Source organism: Colossoma macropomum, unplaced genomic scaffold (assembly GCF_904425465.1).
Source record: "Colossoma macropomum unplaced genomic scaffold, Colossoma_macropomum, whole genome shotgun sequence".
In the NCBI taxonomy this organism is placed as follows: Eukaryota; Metazoa; Chordata; class Actinopteri; order Characiformes; family Serrasalmidae; genus Colossoma; species Colossoma macropomum.
Window position 1 is genome coordinate 41387600 of NW_023494789.1, and position 9354 is coordinate 41396953.

The following is a 9354-nucleotide window of genomic DNA, read 5'->3' on the forward strand; positions in this document are numbered from 1 at the left end:
TCTTCTTTGTCTGAACAGAGGGCAGAATGTTTAGAGATTAGTCCATATATAGAAAGTAAACTGCAAAAACAGCTAATTGTTTTATGATGTCAGAAAACCCAGGCAGGCAGTCTACTCAGGCTTTAGCAGAGCTCAGTAACACTGAGATTAATAACTGATCATCACATTGATTTATCAGTCTACTCAGGCTTTAGCAGAGCTCAGTAACATTGAGATTAATAACTGATCATCACATTGATTTATCAGTCTACTCAGGCTTTAGCAGAGCTCAGTAACACTGAGATTAATAACTGATCATCACATTGATTTATCAGTCTACTCAGGCTTTAGCAGAGCTCAGTAACACTGAGATTAATAACTCATCACACTGATATATCAGTCTACTCAGGCTTTAGCAATCAAAACAGAGTGGACGAGCTCAGACATTGAAGTATGTAAATCTATTATAACAGACCCCAAATCTAAAATTCTGAACATTGAAAATCAGCATAATAGGTCCACTTTGAAGTCCCCTTTAGGCATATTTCATTTACATGATATGAGGTAGTTGTACTATTTTACACTGTCTGTCAGTGCTTAGTAAGTGTGCATTGTAGGTCCAGCATTAATTCATACGGAATATTCACATTAGATTAGCATGTGTCTTCTTATTGTGTTTTGAGGATTTTAGTATTCTTATGTGTATGGCACACCATGCCCCCAAAGACCTTTCTGAAACACAGAAAAAATGGTACAACACATTATCTTATTTATTTAAGCAGTCAAATGTATATATGAAGTATTTTATAATGACGGTGAATGTGCCTCAGCCTGATTTTAAAACCAAAACTATCTTTTCTATAATTATTGATTCAAAGCTTAGCGGTGATAAAAACACATGATCGTGTGAAAACAGCATCAGAAACTCATCTTCTCCACGAAATAAAGACGTTCGGCAGAGAGGAGCCGACAGTTCATTGTGTTTGTTGTCCTTTTAGACGTCATTCATCTGTATATACTTAAAACAAACCGCACTAGAGTTAATTTAGAAGTGAATAAGAACCGCCCTGCTCAGGGGTCTCAATCTGCTTCTTTGGTGCACCAGAGCTCAGTAGCAGCATTCTCACTCACTCTAACGAACCACACTAACAGAGCAATCGCACCAAAAGATTACTTTGATTGAAAGAATTCACTGCTGATTGGCTACAGCTGCTAAAGGAGAACTCTACACTGGACACCTGTGATATTTTAAACATCTGGTATTTTTACATAAATTGTTATGGCTGTATTGATTTAAAACAACAATAATGTGGGGGGTCCACCAGACCACTGAGTAACAAACACATCAACACCACACAAGGGTTAAAAACAGTTAATTAACACTAAGTTATTTAACTCAAAACAACGTTCATAAACTCTTAAATTACACAACTATGTAACAAACCACAGATAAAAAATATTGTAAATTGTAACTAATATGTAATTTAATTAATCAAATCATTAATATGAGCTCTCAATGTTGAACAGCTCTGTTCTGTTGAACGATATGATTTTCCTACATAACATTTTTAGAGACGTAATCAGTGTATTTATTATCAGTGTAGCTAAGAACGTCATATTCTGTTTGTGTAGGAAAATCACAGGCTACAAAATATAGGATTAAGCTTAAAATAAAATAAAAACCTGTAATCAAGTTTAGTGGAAGAAATTTCATACTTAGAAGACGATGGAGCAGCACTCTGCAGGTAGAGGTTCCATACATTCTTATTTGGGTTTGTTTATTGATTTATTTGTTTATTTATTTGGGATAGCTCTTTGTCAGTTTGTCAGTTTCTATTTGTCACCAGAACAATATGAGCACATTTAAATATTATCCAGTAAGAACAATATAAAATATAATGCAATGTTTCAGCCTAGAATTATCATTACTACAGATATATTCAGCTCATGTTGTATGAAAGAACTAAAAATACTCAACGATCTTCCTCTACTCAGATAAAAAAAAAAAGAGAAAAGAGGAGGAATGCGGCCAGACCGTTGACCAGGGAACAAGCAAAGGTCCCAACATAGAAGCTCCAGCAGGGAAGAGGAAGGGGGCAGAGAACCAGCCCAAAAGAATGTTTCAGGGACAGAGGACAGCGACTGAGCCAGGCCCGTCCAGTGGTCAGACAACTGCACACTGTAAATATTTAATTCAATTCATATTTAGTTCACAGAAAGTAGATTCCACTGCATCCTTCATAGCCAGTAATATTGATTTGTAAATGACTGATCTAAAGAAGGCTGTCCTTCATTTGTAACATCATTTTCTTCCACAGACGCCTTCGCCTCTAACTACATGATTGCTTAGAGTTAGAGGCGAAGGCGTCTATGGAAGAAAAAAACTAGGCGAAGGAAGCTTTGGATCTGTCTTCAGGGGAAGACGCATTTCCGATGGCCTACAGGTTCTGCTCACTCCACAATCACTTTAACAGTCATTATTTCTCCTATTCTCTTTTCAGTGCTAGAAATATCAATATCTTTTTTCTTTGTGTGTAGGTGGCTTTCAAATTTGTGTTTAAACATCCAACTAAGAGCCGATACCTCCGAAGTGTAAGTGCAACTAATTATAGTAAAACATGATGGTTACAAACAGCCCCATGAGTTTCTCCCCATGTTCTTCACCTCACCATCAAACTCTACTTTCCTGCAGCCTGTTGACTCCAGGGCTGTGCCTGCGGAAGTGGCTCTGATGCAGATGGTGAACCAGCCACCTTTCTTCAAGAACATCATCTGGTTTATCGAGTTTTTTGATGAGCCAGACCAATACATCCTGGTCCTGGAGCGCCCTGACCCTTGTGTGGACTTGTAGAGCTTCCTTGACAACTTAGGAGGTTACGCTGATGAAGAGATGGCCCGAACCATGATGCTCCAGGCCGTGGAGGCAGTGAGCCAGTGCAGCCTGCGAGGTGTCCTGCATCGGGACATTAAACTGGCGAACCTTCTGATCAACACGGACACCTCAGAGGTCAAGCTGATTGACTTTGGGTGTGGTGATAAGATCAAGAGAATGGGGTACACTCAATATAAAGGTAAATATAGATGCTAATAGCTTCCCCTTGTTGAGAATCTCTAGCCTGCTAAAAGTGAGAGAGTGAAACAGGTCCATGAGGTTTTTCACATCTAAAAACATCATCCTGAAGGGAGAATAGTGTGTTTTAGCTGCTTAGTTGTTAAATGGATTATTGTGCTCACCTGTGCTTGTTTCTTTCCTTTGTTATGTTCTCAGGCACATCATTATACTGCCCTCCTGAGTTTCTTCTAGAGCGCAGGTATCATGCCAATCCTGCAACAGTTTGGTCACTTGGTGTCCTGCTGTTCAGGATGGTTTGTGGACACTTTCCCTTTGCTGATGAACAGGACATCAGATTATCAGTTTGTTAAGGACATCAATAACCCATTTTCGGGCCGATATTCATTTACCATGAATTGGATGTTTGTAGTGCAACTCTTACTCACAACATACATTCAGTGAACATTAGAACATTACAAGAAATTAAGTGCTTTGAGGTTTTGACAGTATAGGCTGCAAAATAGTAACAAACATTTATCTTTAAGATAATAAACAGATAAAATAAATAACTTAAATAATTCTCAATGACTTTTAGCATTCAGTGAACATTTGGAAAAACAATGAAGCTCAAAAAAGGGCTCAAAAACTTTAAATCCAACAATTTATACGAATATATTTTACCTACACAATTAATGTCAATAACAACATTGAAAGGGCACACATCAGGAGCGGAGCTTGCCTTTTCAGTATATGGAGGCAAACGAGAAAACTGTATAAATAATCCGATAATCTGAAAAATCTGCTGAATATCGGCTCTGATTATCAGTCGGGCTGATAATCGCTCAACCCCTAATATTTAAAATTGTTAACGTGCATTATTGACATAATACAAAGTCAAACGCAATTTTTTTTGCATTTGCATTTCTGTATATAATGGCTGGAAAAAGTTGATGTGGAAAAGCAAAGAGCTTTTGACATTTCATTGCCTTATTGGTCTGACTGACACATTAAAATAGGAAAAACAATTGTCCATTTGCATTTCCTCATCGTGGCGCTTCAGCTCAGCCAAAATGAAAATGGAGTCCTGTTTGCAAGTGCATTTTTACTCTAATTGGGGCTTCCTGTCAATCGAAGGCTGTGGGCGGGAGGGACTTTTTAAAATGGGGCATTTTAAAAAGAAGTGACAAAAAAGTCTAAATTCTAGCAGTTCTGGAGCTGTAGAAACTACTGCTAGGGTCATTTTAACACTCGCTAATCAAGCCAAGGAGAATTTTGTCCAAAGGGATTTTAGTGTGGAAGTGATTCTTGACTGATTAGGAGAGCTTATGGCTACACAAGCATCAATGTTAGTGACACTGTGACCAGCTCCGGGTAGAGGCTCACAGGACTGTCAGAGGAACAGTGGATTAATTTTGTGCTTTCCCTTCTTTAACACATCCATTACAAATAGTAAGAGCTGGGCAACCTGCTTTTCCATTTTATTGTTCAGTTTCTCCAGGAGCCGGGATGGGAAACGCTGCGCTAACCCACACTGGACCCACACCTCTTTAATAACAATGTCCATCATTGGCCTCAAACAGTCCTGCAAGCCTCTGCCCTAAAATAGCCTACCAATAGTTTTATATATGGTGCTACCTATAAATATGCGCTATGGTAGATGAGTGCAGTCTTCCTATTCCAATTTCCCGTTCCACCTTAAATTTCGTTACAGAAAGAGGATGTGCATTTTATACCACATTATTTCTCCTTGAGGAGTCTGTGATAAAGTCTCTGTTGGCCAATTCATTGCGGTAGGAATGTAACTGCTGCCCTGTTTAAGGTGGAACGGGAAATAAGAAGCTACTTCAGCTTCGTCTATTTTTGACATTTTGACAAAGCAGCACAATTTAGAACACCTTTCACCATGTCAGTAACATTAGTGCTTGTGCAGCCACGAGCTCTCCTATTCAATCAAGAATCACTTCCACACAGTTAAAACGCAATTGCAAACAGGATTGCAGTTGCATGGACAATTGTTTTTCTTTTTTTTTAATATGTCAGACCATTAGGACAATGAAAATACAATGTCAACACATTACCACATTTCCCACATTAGCTTTTTCCAGCCATTATACACAGAAATGCAAATGCAAATATATATTTTGCATTTGAATTTGATAATAATTAATAATGCACACTCACGTTGGAAATGCAATTATACACAACTGAATTTGCATTTTCAAATTTGTCTTATATTTCAATATGAAAAAAGGACAACAGCCATAAAAAGTGCAAAGACACCAACAGTGGAAAAAAAGGACAACAAAGACATTGAAAAAGAACAATGACAGTTACAAAAGTACAACAACAGTGAAAAATGACAATAACAATGTAAAGGACAATGACAGTGAGAAACGACAATAACAGAGAAAAAGGACAACAACAGTGAAAAGGACAATGACAGTGAGAAAAGCTGAATAAATAAAGCAACAGTTGCATTTTAAAAATGTCATTCTCAGAGTTTAGTGTGAGATCTACAGACGATCTGGTTGTCTGAATCCAAATCTCCAGCAAATATGTCCAACATGCATATAATTCTTTCTCATTTTTTCAAGTTTGGTTTTACCAGTCAGTTGAATATTAATAGTAACACTTTATTTGGATGGTCCACTGTAGATGCTTTGTAAATGCTCAGTCTGTGTGTAAGTAACATTCAACTAAATATCCATTAAATGCAACTAAACTTAAAATTCAGTGTGAAAGAGTTTATTAAATCTATCCCTGACCCTGACACTAACCTTACCCTCAAGGCAAAACCTTTATCTACCCCTTACCCTAACCATAATGTTGTTGATAATCAAGTGAACATCACCAGAAAATTAGTTAATGTTCTAAGTATCTGTAGAGCATCTATAGGGGACCATTCAAATAAAGTGTGACCATATTAACCTCTACAAGCTAAAGATTCCTTTTGTGCTGTTTTAAGGTGGACTGGAAGAAGCTGGTGAATAAGAAGCCAACTTCAGTTGTTTGTGTAAAGCTAAATATTAATGCACTCCTGCGCAAGAAATTCTTTCTACTGTTTAATTAAACCATGTTGAACAATCTTGTGTAAAAATGAGGAGAGCTCCTCTCCATCTAACATTAATCTGACTAACATTAGCTGTAGTGTTAGCTTTAGCATTAGCTCATCTGATGACGTGGCTTGAGTTACTAAAACCTGCAGCTTTTAATGTCGAGTGACTACACCGTAAAAATCCAGCTTGCAAAATGTTATGCAAATTTAAAAAACACAGTTGGCCCAACTTTCGCATAATGATTTAATTAAACTGATTTAACAACCTGTACTGAGTTCATGACTGTCTCACAGCAGACGCGCTGCATTAAATGACAGTTTCAAGTTTATGTAATGTTTTTATATGAGTTCAAGCATCTGAGCAGGTCGCTGTTCAGCAAACTGACTCGGTAGAGTCCAACAGATTCTCTATAAACAAGGAGCTACATAACGGAGTATATCAAACCCAGTGTACAAAACTACACAGAAACTTTTTTTTGCTGCAAAAGTTTACAAAAACAGCCATTAGCATATTTTTTTTTGTTTTGTACATTCTTTGTAGCTGAACTAAGTATATTTGCTAATAGAAGGCTGGCCGTTAGCTCAATAACAATAGCTAACATGCTAATGGGCCAATAAAACGGCTAAAATGAAGAGCCGAACTCGGCTGCTGTTAGGTGGTCTCGGCTAAGAGTTTTGGCACACCGTAGTTGGGATGGGTACGAGTGACACTCGGCAACTACTGTTTTGGCAAAAAAAAATAAAAATAAATAAAAAAAATAAGGGCAGATTCTACCTGTACTGAGGCAGATTCTACCTGTACAGAGGCAGATTCTACCTGTACTGAGGCAGACGTTTGTTTGACGTAACAACACCTTTACAGTCAGACATTTACTCACACCTAATACTAATTTGTTAGTGTTTAACTCTTCATATGTTAAAATGCAAGAGACGCCGAGTGTTCTGGTGTTGAAGTGACAGAAAAGGAGAAACTAACCAGATTCTGCTCTGTAAATAAGCCAACTCGCTAAATGTTATAGCTACCCTTGTCCCAACTTTCTCATGATGGTTTAACTGACTCAGCATCCAGTAACTTACTGAGTCTCTGAGCAGACACGCTGCATCACCTGACAATTTCAAGTCAGGATGTAACGTTCTAATATGAGTTCTAGTATCTGGGCGGGTCGCTGTTCAGCAAACTGACCCAGTAGCGTCCAACAGATTCTCTATAAACACGGAGCTACATAACGGAGTATATCAAACCCCACTGTACAAAACTACACATAGAAGTTTTTTTTTTTTTTGCTGCAAAAGTTTACAGAGACAGCCATTAGCAGACTCTGTTTGTTTTATATTGTACATTCTCTGTAGCTGGTCTAAGTTTATTTTCCTGTAGTAGGCTGGCTGCTAGATAAAGCTAGCTAACATGCTAACGGGCTAACCATGCTAACATGAAGAGTCGGTTAAAAGGTTTGGCACACCAGAGTCGGGACGGGTACGGGTGAGGCTCGGCAACTGATGTTTCAGTTTAATAATAAGTTCATATTGCAGATTCCCCCCGTGCCGAAGAAGATTCTACCCGTATTGAGGCAGATTACACCCAATCTGAGGCAGATTCCCACCCGTTCTGAGGAAGACTCTTCCCGTGTTGAGGTCCGAACCGTCACCAACGTTTCATCGCAGAGGCGGGAAGCGCGCGCTTAGAGCAGCTTCTGGAAACCTCGGAAGGCGTCAAAACGAGCCTGATAAGTAACGTTAAATGCTTGGTTTATTTGACGTAACAACAGTTTTTGAGTCAGACATTTAGCTACTCGAACCTAATACTATAATTTGTAAGTGTTGAACTCTTCATATACTAAAATGAAAATGAGCATCACTTGCTAACAGCCAGTTAGCTCGCCATTATCTGCTGTGGTAGCTAAACTAGCGAGTGACCTCTTTTAGATAAATGTTTGCACTCAGAAAATAATGAGAGAACAGTTAAAGAAAAAATATCATTTTAAATTTGTAACGGTGTCAAATTTATATTCCATTTTTAATAAACTGTTATGTACGTTTGTTAGAGCTGTTAGCTAAGTTAACTAGCTAACTAACCTGTTTGTGTGCTAGCTTAGTTAGCTAACGTTAGCAGGCTAAGTTAATAGCTCTGGTCAGTTCTGGTGAACTCATTCTAGCTAACGAATGCACGAAGAGTGAAGGCTCAAATCTGAGCAAGAGATGTCGAGTGACAGAAAAGGAGAAACTAACCAGGCTCTGTGATGTGTGGGGTTGTTAGCTTGCTGGCTTCACTCACCTGAGTATAAAGAATAATAATAATAATAATAATAATAATAATAATAATAATAATAATACATTATACTTATATCGCGCTTTTCAAGAACTCAAAGACGCTTACAGGTTTTCGAAATACAGAACAGCAAAGACAAACATGAGAACACGAAGCACAGTCATAACATCGCAAGCAAAAACATAGCAGGACTGGGCAAAGGGCTGGTTTAGGATTGAGAACAGTTATAAGCAATAGAAAAGAGATAGGTTTAGCAAACAGCGGACGTCCCCGGGACGTTCGCAGACGTCCTCATTTGGGAATTTTTATAACGTTCGCTGTAGAACGTTCCTAGGCCATTATGGACGTTCGCAACAGGTCCTATTGCAGTCCTGCAGAAACGTTCCCAAAAATACATTTACAGGACGTTTGGTAACGTCCCAGTATAGTCCCTCAATTAAAGTTATTTTTGTTACCTTTAGAGAACGTTTAAGAACGTCCGGATGTGGTCCCCTGACGGTCATTTATCACGCGTGCGACAGTCAGCTGATTTCAGACATTACGTCAGTAGTTTTCACCTTAAGGTGCAAATATGAAGCAGCGCATTTAACAGCTTAGATCTGATTAGAAATTTAAATCAAGTATGCCATAGCGGGAATGGAGAATTGCATTGTGTTCATAGGAATGACATGTAAACTGTAGCCTACGACCCCATACAAATCTGCACATCTTCAAAAGCCGAATATTCCGCTAGCAGGACAAATCAGAGCAGACTACAGACACTGCGCACTGGGGTGTCAAATCAAAACCAATGTCCATACACTGAAACTTACCATACATGGCTTTTTTAACGCGATTCAATGCGATGGTCTGGTTGGATGAAAAGTGTCCACTATTCTTTGCAGTGAACAAAAAAGTGCATTGTATTGCAGTTACCAGTGAGAGGGTCTTCTTTTCGCTCTTCTGAAAATCTTTATCTTGCACCTGTGTGTGTGTGTGAGTGATTAAGCCCTTCTGGCAACT

General features: G+C 38.5%; 1 pseudogene; it reads left to right on the forward strand.

Annotated features, from left to right (window-relative positions):
* Window positions 1-7769, forward strand: part of LOC118807650 — a 29636-nt pseudogene extending 21867 nt beyond the window's left edge.
* The last annotated feature ends 1585 nt before the right edge of the window (window positions 7770-9354 follow it).